Here is a 14669-nt window from a genome sequence, read left to right as displayed (position 1 = left end):
TTCTTGGTGCGTTTACCAGGACAAGCAGCTGCTTCCTTACATCCTCCAGAGGAGACCCCCTGAGGTTTATTTGGGTGATGAGAATCCATGATGACGAAGTAGAGGAAGTACAACAAGAGATTTTAAAAAAGCAGCCATAAACTATGCAAAAAAAAAAAAAAAAAACGCCGGAGGGGCAACGCTGTTATTATGAGGAGAAAGAGCCTGAAGAATGACCAGCAAAAAATTACCAGAGGAGGGTCGTGGAAAGCAAGCAAAGTGCAATAATAAAGTGCGGTCCAGTATGAATCAGAGAAGGTGTGCACTCAAAACTGGGAGTAGGAAAACAAATGGTAAGGGCACAACAATACTAAGCATGTCAAAGTGATTGCCACTAAATTAATACATAGTTACGAGCCAAGGCTGCTGTATTAAGGATAGAACATTCTCCCTCCGAAGTTCCTTAATAGTCAAAAATGAGGCAAATAGTAAACTTTGACAAATAAAAAAAAGGACCAGCAATTACTCCTTACAACATAGCAGGAGTCACAACATCAGGCAACCATAAAGAATATAGGATGTGCTGCGGTTATTACAAGGAATGAATCATTGTTGCAGCCGTGTGGAGTGCTGCATTGGGAAAGAGCACAAAATGGCGGCCGTTGCGAGGCGGAGAAAAACGGAGCCAATAAATAGACAAATAGACCTTCCCAGGGTCTAGAAACTTGCCATAATGCGCCCGGTCGTCTCCTGCACAGGAAACCGTTACTGCGGTGAAGAAGCACTGCGTGAAAGAGGTCCCTTCTTTAACGAGCAGAGCTCGAAGTTGCGGAGCTCTCCAAGTGGCGGCCATCTTGCATCGCCGCTACCGCGCGCCTCCGGGGGTGCGAATTATTCATGCCTTAGGGCAGGAATTATAGTTACTTGAGATAACTATAACTGCCGAGTCGGCAATGTGGCGAGTGCAAGGGAAGTGTTTTAAAACAAAATTATTTTATATTCCCGACCCTGTCATCTGTAGAATTCCCCCGCCGGCCCCACTGCTCTTACCTGTACGGGCCACGCTTAGTTTTATATATATATGTGTGTGTGTGTGCTTCTGCTTTTTTTTGTTGCATATTTATATAGCGCGAACTCGACCCGAACGTATTGGAGCGCTTTACATGAGCACTGTATTTACATTACACATTCAGGCACGGGGAGATTATGGGGCATATCAACAACAACCAGCGATAATTATCGCTGAGCGCACTTAACGCTCGGATAGTTATTGCCGGCTAGCGCCGATTTTTATCGCTGAGATAGCGTGCTATTAGCAACGCTTATCTCATCAGCGATAAAAATCCTAGCGCTAACTGGCTAACGTGAGATTATCGCTGGAAACCCAGCGATAATCTCATGTTAGCTTGTTGATAGGGACTCACAAACTTAGCCATGATATCCTCCTTCCATAGGATATCATGGCTAAGTCAGTCCTTAAGCAGGTGTTAGGAAAGTAGCGATAACAGGTGTTATCGCTACTTTTCCTGACGCTATGCTTCATAGCGTGGGGGTTGATGATAGGAGAAATCTCATTAGAGATGCAAAGCTGGGCGTTAGAAATCCCCACGCTAAAGCAAGGTTTCACGCGTTAGCGTGACCTTGCTGATATAGCGATAACATTATCACCGCTTTTCGGCCGAAAACGGCGATAATTTTTTATCGCCTCGTTGTAAATATGCGCCTAAGTGATTTGCCCAGAATCACAGGATGTGGACGCGACCTCGAGGCTCGAACTCTGGTTTCCTGCACCAAAGTCTGCAGTTTAAGCCGACAGACCACATCCTCTCCCAAGGTTTGCACACACATACACAGATCCGTTGCAAAGGTCGTGAGGTATTACATAGTTGGTAAAGGCATGCTTTGTAATGGCATGCCCAGTAACATCATACATCTGTGGTAATCTAGCTGATATAAAGAACGTCATGATTAGAGTTATGAGTAAAGCCATGAGTTGGAACACAGTTTTGTGTGTAGGGTTTGGTTCAACGTGAATTGTGCACAAGAAGACAACCAGTTTAAGCTATGAACTCGGATGTCATACACTGTCATCTCTGCGTTTACTGTTACACACTGAAAAGATGTTGTAAATTTAAATTACCCAGTCCTCTCAACGTTTGAATAAATAATGTGACAGAGAAATATCCAAAAGAATGATGCGGCACCTGTTTGGAAAAGTGCTTCTTTCTTTTACTACTAAGAGGTATGTCAGTGATCTGGAAGAAACCTCTTCCTTGCCACTCACAATTAAATCGATTAGACCAAAATTACTGTCATCTTCCCAATCTTTCTGGTCAGCACTCTTTCATTAACCTTCAGTATCAGCAAGAATCCGAATTATTAAAGAAGCCGGAATAAAGATTTCTCCAAAATACATATTATTTTCTGACAATGTGAGAAAGTTATTGGGTTCTGGGAAATATTTAAATTAGATTCAAAGTTCCTTATTAGATTGTCCAGCACCGTGGAATGGCTGCTAGGAAATGATGTTTGGCTCTGTGGGCCATTTCACTCACTTTCTGACTGCAGCTTTCTCGAGGCCTCGCGTTCGTCTCTGCTGCTTTATATTCCACTCTATTAGCCATCAAAGCTGTAATATTATCGCTCAGAGAAAAGGCAACAATCCGATTTGGATTGATTGAATTCAACGTGTATGAGGCCGCGAAATGACTGGGTTAGGAATCCCCAATTATAAAATCCACAGGACAATTGCAGGCAAGATCATCTTGCAGAATAGATGAGCAGCTTCACAGATAATGTTAAACCACGCTTCAACTGACCTATTAGCTCAGTGGACCCAGCAATGCTCCTCTGGAAATTGTACTTAGGTGTGATTGGGAATTAAAAAAAAAAACAAGAATGATTATTACTATGGAGAATGAATTGAATTTATATTTTCATAGTGGAAGGATAAAACAGTTCTCTGTCCATTTCTGGAGAAAATCATTTGAGTTTATACACGTAAAATCAGGATCAAACGAAATATACATGTAAACTGTTTTAATATGTGAGACTGTTTCATTCTTCTAAGTGAATACATTTTTTTTTACATCGCTGTAAAATTGGCCCTTCACCTCGGTATGCGTAAGTAAAATAAAGTAATAACATCCTGGAAAAAGCAAAAACTGGTAGGAATGCAAGATTATGTAAAACATGTGAAATGTAAGCATGAACAACATGGTTACATTAACGCTTATACACTCTGGGGCATATTTACAAGCCCCTTGCGCCACCCATACATCACTTTTCCCATGTTAAAAATGACGCAAAAGTGGCGCAAGGGGCTTGTAAATAAGCCCCTCATTATTCAGAAATCAATGAGAGTTTTTGACTGAGAAGCATGGTTTAAAAAGACCACGGGGCATATTATCAAGGATGGCGTTAAAAATGATCGCCAGTTTAGCGGCAGAAAACTGCTGCTAAAGCGGCGATAATGGGCTTGATAATATACTGCAGAGAATTCCAAAAGAAGCCCATGCTCTGGTGTGAACCTGGGCTTCTATTGGAATTCTCCAGGGCATATTATCAAGCCTATTATCGGCGCTTTAGCAGCAGTTTTCTGCCACTAAACCGGCGATAATTTTAACGCTGTTTCTTGATAATATGCCCCCACATCCCTAAACACAGAGCCGTGGTACACATTTTATAAACTAAAAAAAGGAAAAGATTTGAGAAGGATCACCTTAAACGTTTTCCACATCACGCATCTACCAGGTTTTGCAGTACCTTCAGGAATGGTGCACTTCCCCACCCAGGGAAAACAATGTTGGTCAAAGAAAGACGGGAAACGAAAGTAGCGGCTTCCTGGCAAACTCTGTAAAATGGCGTTAATGTGTTTGGATGTGAATAAAACCAATCTGGCCACGTTGCGACCACTCTGTCTTGCTTTATTAGTTATTTTTGGTATTTTGAACCATTTTTCCTCTCTCCTTGTCCAAGGCTGCATTTTGGAATAGAAAAATGTCACAAAAAAGTCATTTGCAGCAAAAGTGTTTATTTCTTTTTTGGATCCATTTCATAGGGGAACAAATGAAAGATAGGAGATGAAAAGGAGGGTAAGAGCCGTTTCTTGAGTTCATGGTTTTAGGGCAGTGAGGAGGAGGGAGACAGAGACAGAAAGAGAGGGAATAAAAGGAAGAGAATGAAAGAATGAGGGGGGTGCAGCCAGGGCCGGACTGGCCATAGCGGGCACCGGGCATTTTCCCAGTGCGCCGCACGGGTGGGGGCCGGTTTTGGGCCCCTGGGGGCCGTTTTTGTTACAGGGCCGTTTTTGCAGCATAGCTGCAAAATCGTCCCTGTAACAAAATCGTCCGAAAACCGGCCCTGGCAAAGTGCTTGGTCGGCCCGTGAGGGCCGGCTGAGCACTTTGTCAGGGCCGGTTTTGGTTCCCAGTCCGGCCCTGGGTTCAGCTGCCAGCAACAGAGCAGGAGACATGGACACTGTCCTTTCCTTCTCTGCCCACCCCGCCCGTCCCCGAACAGCCACGAACGGCCAAGCCTCATGTTGAGGCCTTGGCTATCTCTGCCTTCATGGGACGCATTTTTAAAATAAAAAATTTGGGGGCATATTATCAAGCACTGCGTTAAAATTATCGCCGCTAAAGCGGCGATAATGGGCTTGATAATATGCCGCAGAGAATTCCCATAGAAGCCCATGTTGACACCAGAACATGGGCTTCTATCGGAATTCTCGAGGGCATATTATCAAGCCCATTATCGCCGCTTTAGCGGCAGTTTTCTGCCGCAAAAGCTGCGATAATTTTAACACCATTACTTGATAATATGCCCCTTGGAGAACATATTCTATCACATTCAAAAAGTAGAGGCACCATGTGCCCTTCTGATCCCACCCACTTCGACCACTGATAATAGCACCAAAACTCTTTCCACATAAAGCACTCTAACAAAATTAGGGGCATATTATCAAGACAGGCGATAAAATTATAGCCGCTTTAGCGACAGACAGAAAACTGCTGCTAAAACGGCGATAATGGGCTTGATAATATGCTTTATGGAATTCCAATTGAAGCCCATGTTAGATGTGAAGGACATCTAAACTGAGCTTCAAGTGGAATTCCATGGAGCATATTATCAAGCCCATTATCGCCGTTTTAGCGGCAGTTTTCTGCCGCTAAAGGGGCGATAATTTTATCGCCTGTCTTGATAATATGCCCCTGATTTTTTACCAATAGAGTAGCCTCCTACTTTTCTGTATAAGAGCACTTTAATGCAAGACAATACAAAACAATACCACCAAGAAAATTTGGGGTATTTGAAATTGTTGGTGATATGAAGAATGCAGTATGCAATAAAGCTGTTTCATCTGGTACGGTCTGACTGAAATGGTAAGAAGCACCCACTAATTTAGGACTGTATTCTGTGGGTCTAAGCACACTGTCTTATTTTAGAGCCCACTAACATAATTGTGCTGATTCATGATTCCATTACTCTTTCCAGTGCCCTGTTTGCATAAAAGACTTTGCACATAAGATAATAATTAGGACAGCACGGGTGCCCAAATCAAAAGGCAGGATTGCTTGGGTTTGGGCCATAAAAAAAGGGCAGGCAGGAGGTTTCACTCACACAAGCCACACGTCAACAACGCAGGTGATAGACGAACCCCACAGGGTTTCCTATGGACACTACCAGGAGAACATTGCTCTTCTTTCCAGTCCAAGAACAGTTGGGTCTGGCCAGGAGCTCCTCAGAATCAAGGATGGTAATGCACGGAGGCAGATGACCTCAGCCAGTTTATTCACCACGTTGATAATAGGCTTGTGCATGTTTTCCAAGCTAACAGTTTGGGCTGCTGTAGTTCTGAAGAAGTAGTAAACCTTCAACGAGCCTCTCCAAGGAGTGGAAGTATAGGAGGACAATACCCAACTTTATGCCTCAGTTGAGAATGTCACTTCCGGAGTGGTACAAGCTGGTGATAAGTGATTCTGGCTCTATGGTTTCCAACAATATGGAAGTGAGGGGCAAGAAATAATCACATGGTGGGCAATGCCTTCTTATTTTCAGAGTGCTTTGTCTTATAGACTTAAACTGCAAGGGTGTGAGCTATAGTTACCTTAGGGCACAAGTTATAGTTATTAGAGATAACTATAACTGGTGAATGTCAGTGTTTATTTTAGTTTCAAATGTTACTTTGTCACTGAAATATTCGTCCAACTATAACATCACTTTAACCTTTGTTTTTTTTACAGTGATTTGTTGGGTTGTTTTAATGTAAATATTTTACTACCACACAAAAAAAAAACAGCATGTATATTCAAGTTGGCCGCAAGGCCTCGCTTGCGGCCAAGCCCTGCCTCCAACCCCACAGGCAGCAAACTTCCCCTCCCTAAGCCATGAGCCTCATTGGGTCCGAAAGACCTAATTACCTTGAGGCCTTGTTTTTTTGTTAAGGGAAAGGCACATGTGGCCCCCTTTTCGAGCCACTAGGTGCACCATGGATTCCATCCTCGTAGAATTTTTTTATTATTATGTGGAGGGTCATGCAGCCCCCACCGAGCCTCTAAGGTTACCATGGTATTCAATCAATTAAACAACATACTCCTTCAAGTTATATTTACAGCAAAGAACTGTCCAACAAAAGAGATAACACTTTTCTATAACATTATTTTGTTTTATTTTCAAAGATATTTATCTTTTTCATTAAATTAATATCCATAACTTAGTCAATAAATACATATAGCTATACTCTTTATCCATATAAGAAGTGTCTCGAAAATCGATGAAGCAGTACATTTAATCAAGGTACATGACTCAACGGCTCATGACATACACAGAAGAAAAAAATCATATACAGTTAATCAAAGAAAACAAAAACAATTATAATGAAAACTACACATAACAATATAATACATCTAATACAATATACAAAACACAGTTGCGCCGACGCGCGTTTCGGAATCCCATGTACCATCCTTCCTCAGGGCGCTGATGGTGTATTCAAAAAACAATATTTGACAGTAACTAATACATTTATTTGATCTGACCAAGGACTATTTTCAAATATTTGTCAAAGCTTCATCAATAACATCTGTGGGAACTGTTATAATACCATTAGATTCTTTAAATTAATCAAACTATGTACATAAAAATGTTTCATAAGAGCTTAATTAGGGAGTCAATAGGTAATATAATTCAAATAGAATGAATAGATAACAATCGTGGTCCATAGAGACCAAGAAGGATCAAAAAAGAGTCAATATCAAGTTCTACATACTTGTTATGCTACAAGTATGTAGAACTTGATATTTTCTATATTCTAGTTCTGGGTGTACTTGGTTTCATTTTTTCCATGAGTTATTTTTCCTCACTGGGTGATTTTTCTATGACTCTTTTTTGATCCACTGATGCCCCCTCCCCAAATTTCTCAGCTAACGTCTTTGGAAAATACCCTACACCCACTCAACTGCCATAGTAATATCAGTTGCTGAATTTCTCCCTGGAGCAGTGCCAGGCAGGGTTTTATTTAAGCATCGACTCCTGGCACCAAATGTGAGTCGTTAGATCAATTGTGTGTAGCGTGGTTGTGTGTGGGCAGCCTATGGATTTTCCGTTTGTTGCAATCTTGAATGCCAATTTGAAACAAACAAGACTACTAACTATTACACTTGGTTTTAGTAGCTCAATTCACATTGTGTGTACTTAGCCCTGGGGATTGTGTGGGCTCATGACGAACCCCCTGTGATGAAACTTTATAAAGAAAAATTGGTAAATGCACCCGATTATATGTGGGTGCTGCTTGTTTTTGTTCTCAGGTCATGATAGTAGGTTTTTCTCATTTTTGGATGTGAGATGATTATCCATCTGAGAAACAGCACAGAGATATGTATATATTTTGATCAAAACTATGACTTTGTTTCGCTTTTAGGTGGCCCATTCACTTCTGAAACAAGTCCCAAGGTCCACAGGTTTGCACTCACCTGGTGACTATGTGGTAAATATATATTAGTATTGGCACAGTGTTCTTACTCTGTGTGAGTATAGTACTTTGTGGTTTTCTCATGTTGTTTCTGTCTCCCCCCACCTTTTTCCCTTTTTGTGTCATTTGTAGGTACAGTGCACAGTTGGGTTACACATGAGTCCTCTAGCCCTGATGAATTTGCCTGTAAGTTTACTAAGGTAATAAAACATATTGGCTGCTCTTCACACTATGGTCAAAGTATGTTATTATGTTTTCAACCATGAGTGGGGGCATAGATATAAATGATTTTGAAGGATTTCATGCATACTCTTTTTTTATATCATTGTACTGAGAATAAAGGGACTAACTCTCACAGTCTGAAGACCCTATAAAATGTATATGCAGGAGATTGAAGTAAGAATTTAGTTTGGAATAGTTAATATATATATAGACACTCACACTATATGGACTTTTCTTGTCTTAATAGAAAAGTTCCAATGATGAGGAAATGAGACAGTTGGTAAGCACTAGCCAACAGGCTCCTGGTGGTTGCTTCCATGAGGCATTGTTTGTTCTGTGACATCTTATGCTGTTTGTATACACCCCTGGTGAGGTCTGACTGTAGCTGTCCTGGTTCCTAAAGTTAGCTTTGCCATAGTAGCCATTTGAATTTAATTGAATTTTTTTCTTGAGGGGTGTCTGACATAGGGGATGTGGTCTTGTCTGAGTCAGGTCTGAGTGGAGGGCAACCCTCTATCTTTTTGACCCTCTATAGCTCCTCTTTTTGTGTTCATAAGAGTACATCAACCCTGAGTGGTGAGCTATCGGTCTATATTGAAGCCACACTTGGGGTAAGCATCTATTTCTGATGCCCAGGTTAATAGGGCACCATAAGCTACACCAAAAGTACATTCAGTAATGGTTATCTCAGTTTTAATCCTATTAGAACAGCTATTTCAGAACTATAAATTGATATGCATTCCTCATACATGAAAATTAATGATAAAGCAAATAATTTATCTGGCTATAAGAATGAAGATGTTTGGGGTTGGCAAGGTGTAGTCATCAAATGCAACCATTCACCTGGTAAGATTAACACATATATTGGTACGAAGTACCAATAGGACGATAGGACTTTATTTTCATGGTATGTTACAGGCATTGTGTAAAAATGGTGAGTTCTTACAATAGATCATGTGAGGGTTATATCTTTCCAGGAATTCTGGCTCCCTTGTCAAATCAACATTAATGAGCATGCACTTCTCTCAAGGGAAAGCATCCAGGTCACATATAGAAAGAACAAAGTGAGGTCTAATCATATATTTGTGCACCATACCTCTTAATAGGGCACATAGAGGAAATTTCATATGACCCTGCACTTGTAGTTCAGGTAACTGTCCATGAACAAAAAAGGAGGAGTTTTTTGGGGGAGGTTTGTATTTTCTTCTACCAATGAAAAACAGATCAGAATTAGTAGCTAATATGATGATGTTCAACTTAATTGTTCTATACTGAAATACTGCAATCATTGTATCTGCTGATTTCAGTAGCAACCTATTGTAGAGCGTTCATGTTGTATGGTCTGGGATTGTTTCTTGGGGGGCATAACTGTATTTAATAACGTTGTTCAATCCCAAAGTACCATGCCCAACTTGCTGAGAGTATATAAGTGTTTGTTATCTTTGCTATGTTATTTAGGGAGTCTTCTGCCATAATATTGTGTCAAAAATAGTACCAGTCTTAAAATCCTGGCTGTAATATTCTAATGTCATTTATATTGTGGGACTGTGTGATATATATTTTCAATTTGAAATATCTTTTGTGTTTAACATCCAATTTAAAATATCTTTATTACTTAAGTTGTTTATTAGTTTAAAAAAAAATACTAATTAAGTGTATAAATATTTTAGGTAATTTTTGTTTTTTTGATGGTTGTGGGCTTCGTATGGAAATTGGGTGGGGAATGTTGTTAAGTTATTATTTACAGTTATTTGTTAACGTTAATATGCAAAAAAAAAATTATTTTGTAGTTTATTTTTTACTTAAGTGTATAAATACATGTAAAATTATTTATTTTTAATTATGTTTTTGTTTTTTTAATGCGTTTAATTTGTTGTTTTTATTTTTTTGTAGTTTTCTATTTATTTTTGGAAGTACATGTTTATTTCCTTTTAAATGTGATTTTTTTTAATGTAAATTATTAATTAGAATTACATTTTTTGTGTCTTGCGTGTATGTAATGTTTAAGCTTTATATTTTATTTTTTAGAATATTTTAGTTTCAGTTAGTTCAATTTCAGTGGCTACAGCTCCAATGGCTCTCTGGAGCATTCTATCTATGGAAGTTGGTTTGTTCAAAGAAGAGGGTTGTTGGAGTGAGACATTGGGGTTCCCTGCACCGATACGCCTGCCCTGTTTGTGACTAGTGGCCAGAGAGGGGTTCACAGTACAGGAGTCACTAACCTTGCATCTGCGTCGAGTTGGACCTCGTTCCAAGAATCTGCAGGGAGGCGTGTGAGGCGACCAAGGGGGGAAGGCCCAGCCTCTTCCGGTCTCTGACGGACTCGGACGGGCCCGCCCTTGGCCTGGGTTTCTCCCGGGAATGCCCGCGCGTGTCCCGCGCCGCGGGAGGCCTGCTCGCTCTTTCAATCGCCTCCTGGTGCCACGATGACGCGATCTACAGGTGTCACCCAGTGCCCGCTGGGAAGTGTAGTCCCAAGAGCCGTTCCCCTCACGGCTTTGCCCGATGGCAAATGAGCATGTAAGCCATTCCGCTCACGGCTGGGGTGGAGGGAAGGCAGTAATGGTGAAGAAAGAAGCAGTTCCCCTCATGGCTGTGGCTGCAGGTGAGTGAGCGCGTCCCGCGCTGCGGGAGGCCTGCTCACTCTTTCAATCGCCTCCTGGCGCCGCGATGACACGATCTTCAGGTGTCGCCCAGCGCCAGCTGGGAAGGGTAGTCCCAAGAGACGTTCCGCTCACGGCTTGGCCCAATGGCAAATGAGCATGTTTCAGTTAGTTCAATTTCAGTGGCTACAGCTCCAATGGCTCTCTGGAGCATTCTATCTATGGAAGTTGGTTAGTTCAAAGAAGAGGGTTGTTGGAGTGAGACATTGGGGCTCCCTGCACCAATACGCCTGCCCATTTTGAGTCTAGTGGCCAGAGAGGGGGGTTCACAGTACAGGAGTCACTAACCTTGCATCTGCATCGAGTTGGACCTCGTTCCAAGAATCTGCAGGAAGGCTTGTGAGGCGACCAAGGGGGGAAGGCCCTGCCTCTTCTGGTCTCTGACGGGCTCAGACGGGCCCGCCCTTGGCCTGGGTTTCCCCTGGGCACGCCCGTGCACGTCCCGCGCCACGGGAGGCCTGCTCGCTCTTTCAATCACCTCCTGGTGCCACGATGACACGATCTACAGGCGTTGCCCAGCGCCCGCTGGGAAGTGTAGTCCCAAGAGCCGTTCCCCTCCTGGCTTGGCCCGATGGCAAATGAGCACATAAGCCGTTCCCCTCACAGCTGGGGTAGAGTGAAGGCAGGAATGGTGAAGAAAGAAGCCGTTCCCCTCACGGCTGTGGCTGCAGGTAAGAGAGCGTGTCCCGTGCCGCGGGAGGCCTGCTCGCTCTTTCAATCGCCACCTGGTGCCGGGATGACGCAATCTAAGGGTGTTGCCCAGCGCCCGCTGGGAAGTGTAGTCCCAAGAGCCATTCCCCTCACGGCTTGGCCCGATGGCAAATGAGCACGTAAGCTGTTTCCCTCATGGCTGGGGTGGAGTGAATGCAGGAATGGTGAAGAAAGAACGGCTGTGGCTGCAGATGAGTGAGCGCGTTTTTGGGTTGTTTTTAGTTTTTAGTTTTTAGTTGTTGTTTTGTGCTTTGGTTTTATGTTTTATGTTTTACATTTCCATTAAAATTTCAATAATGTTTTATATTTTGATTGTACTTATTTGTATTATTAAAACTATGTTCTTTATTAATTGAATGTTTTTATAGTAAACATGTCGGAGATATTTTCTATTGCAAAAAACGAAGTTAGCTTTTAGGTGTAAATAGTCAATTTGAACTTCGTATAAAATCCTTGACTTTATGCAATATTGTTCTGTTTGGAGATTGAATAGTAAATATAGCACCCCTCTTGTCCCCCCCAAAGCCCAACACTTTCACAAATGTGGTTACTTTTGAGGTGAGAATTGTAAATATAGCCAAATGGCCAACACTTTCCCCAATATGCTTCAGTTTATAGTTGGAATATTAATTTAACACCTCCAGCCTTTTAAGTTCAGCACTTTCAACAAAGAGTGAAGTGGGAAATGCTAATCTACCCCCTATAAAGTCAAATAAATTCCCCAGTGTGTTCAAGTTTGGAGTGGGAATGGTATATCTGCCGCTCTTCCGAAAGACCTACACTTTCCCCAATGTGGTTAATTTTGTAGTGGGAATATTACATATAACCCCCAAAAGCCCACATTGTTTCCAATGTGGTTAAGTTTAGAGTGGAAATAATAAAACTACAATTGCCAAAGTCCACTTACTCCAATGGTTAGCTTTAGAGTAGGAAAAGTAAATCTAACCCCTCGCCCTCAGTCCAACACCTTACCCAATGTGTCCACTTACTCCAATGGTTAGCTTTAGAGTACAAAAGGTAAATCTAACCCCTCGCCCTAAGTCCAACACTTTACCCAATGTGTCCACTTACTCCAATGGTTAGCTTTAGAGTTGAAAAGGTCAATCTAACCCCTCACCCTAAGTCCAGCACTTTACCCAATGTGAATAAAGATGGAGTGGCAATAGTAGAAATAAACACTCTCCCTTACCCCCCAAAACCCAACACTTTTCTCGAAGTGGTTCATTTTGTACTGGGACTATTACATTTAAACCCTCTCCAGCCAAAGTCCCGCACTTTCCTCAATGTGGTGAAGTTTGGATTGGGAATAGAAATGCAACCCATCCAAAGTTCAATACTTTCCTCAGTGGGTTAAGTTTGGGGTGGGAATAGTAAATATAATCCTGTGCAAAATCCAACATGTTTACCTTTCCAGTTAATTGTAGAGTGGGAATAAAATGTCTAACCCTGCCAGAGTCCAACAATTTCTCCTAATTGTTTAAGTTTGGATCTGAAATAGTAAATCAGAACCAATATCAACTCCAACTCCTTCCCCAATGTGGACAAATTTGAAGTGGGAATGGTAGATATAACCCACTCTCCCAAAATGTAACACTTTCTCCAATGTGTTTAAGTTTGGAGAGGAAACTAATGTTCCAGCTTCACCCCTAAACTTCACCACTTTCTTCAATATAGTTAAATCTAATCCCTTCAAAGTCCAACACTTTCCTAAATGTAGTTATGTTTGGAGTGGAAATACTCAATTTGCTTAAAATAGTTAATTTGAAGTTACAACTATTTATTTTGTAAAATCAGAAATGTAATTTACAATTTATATCAATTGTTATACGGTATATTTAAAAAAACATTTTTCTTGTTTTTAGTCATATAAATATATATTTACTTCCATACTATAAATACATTATTTTTTATTTGTTTTACAGTATTTTTTAACAATATTTTTTATATTTTTATAACACATTTTTAAAACATCGATTTAAATATTTTACACTTTTAGTACTTTAAAAAATATATTTATTTATTATTTGCATGTATTTACTGCTTTGGATTGTATAGAAAGAAAGTCTTTATTCAGTTCCATTATTTTGCCGTTATATATGTTTTATGATTTTGAAGCTCCAGCAACTCTACAGATATGCAGTTCTTTGTTGCTTTTCCCTGGATGATGTCCTGCATGTTATTTGGCAGTATTGGATGGACTGTATTTTTTATTGATTTTTCCATGGGAAATAATGGTATTTAGATTTCACCGTTGTGAAGGAGTAACCCATCCGCAGAGATTGAAATCAGGCCCTTAGTAATTATGCAAGCTTGCATGAATAAGAGTAATAATTTGGTGCAAAAATCCTACCACAGAAGCACAGGAACAAATAACTACGGGACTGATTATGAGTTTGGCGGACGGAGGACTGCCGCGCTGGTGGTTCTACAGTGGTCCTCCGGCCGTCGTATTACGAGTTGCATCATGAGCACAAATGTGCGCTGGCGCAGGTCCATTGACACCGCCGGAATCGTAACTGCGTCGGCTCAACACACCAATGAGGGCCAAGCAACCTCCGCCACTCAAGACTGCTAAGCCAATTAATAGTTGTCTTTCAGACCGGCGCAAGTGTCGCAGTCCATCTGCTGCAGCACAGGAGGTGGAAAGGGAGGGATCTAAAGCAGAAACTCGCTTCAACTCATCGACACACGACCTCTGCTGTCATGGAGGCCATCTTACCTGTCGTCCCTATGATATAGCTCCTTAACTCACTCCGAAGCAGAAACTGACGCAGGCGCCATCTCCAGTAATTCACACCACAACACAAACACCATGCCACGTCAACACTATGCCACGTCACACAGAGGAGGTGTGTCCTCCAAGTGTATCAATCCCACAAAGGCCTGTGCTTTGAGACATGGGGTAGGGATGTTATCCGTTCATTGACACCAGCCAATCACAGAGAGCAGTAAATGGCCAGAGGTGCCTTTAAATGTGGAAAAGCGAAGGCCTAACTTTGCACGCAGGACAGTGGCATTACACACAAACCTCAATGCTAACAACTTAACATACTCCATGCATCAAAGCATACTAAAAGGCCAATCAATCCCCATGTAACCAATCTTCACCTCTCTACCCCATGT

The sequence above is a fragment of the Triturus cristatus genome, chromosome 7 (assembly GCF_964204655.1).
Source record: "Triturus cristatus chromosome 7, aTriCri1.1, whole genome shotgun sequence".
In the NCBI taxonomy this organism is placed as follows: Eukaryota; Metazoa; Chordata; class Amphibia; order Caudata; family Salamandridae; genus Triturus; species Triturus cristatus.
Note: the sequence above shows the minus strand (reverse complement) of the source record.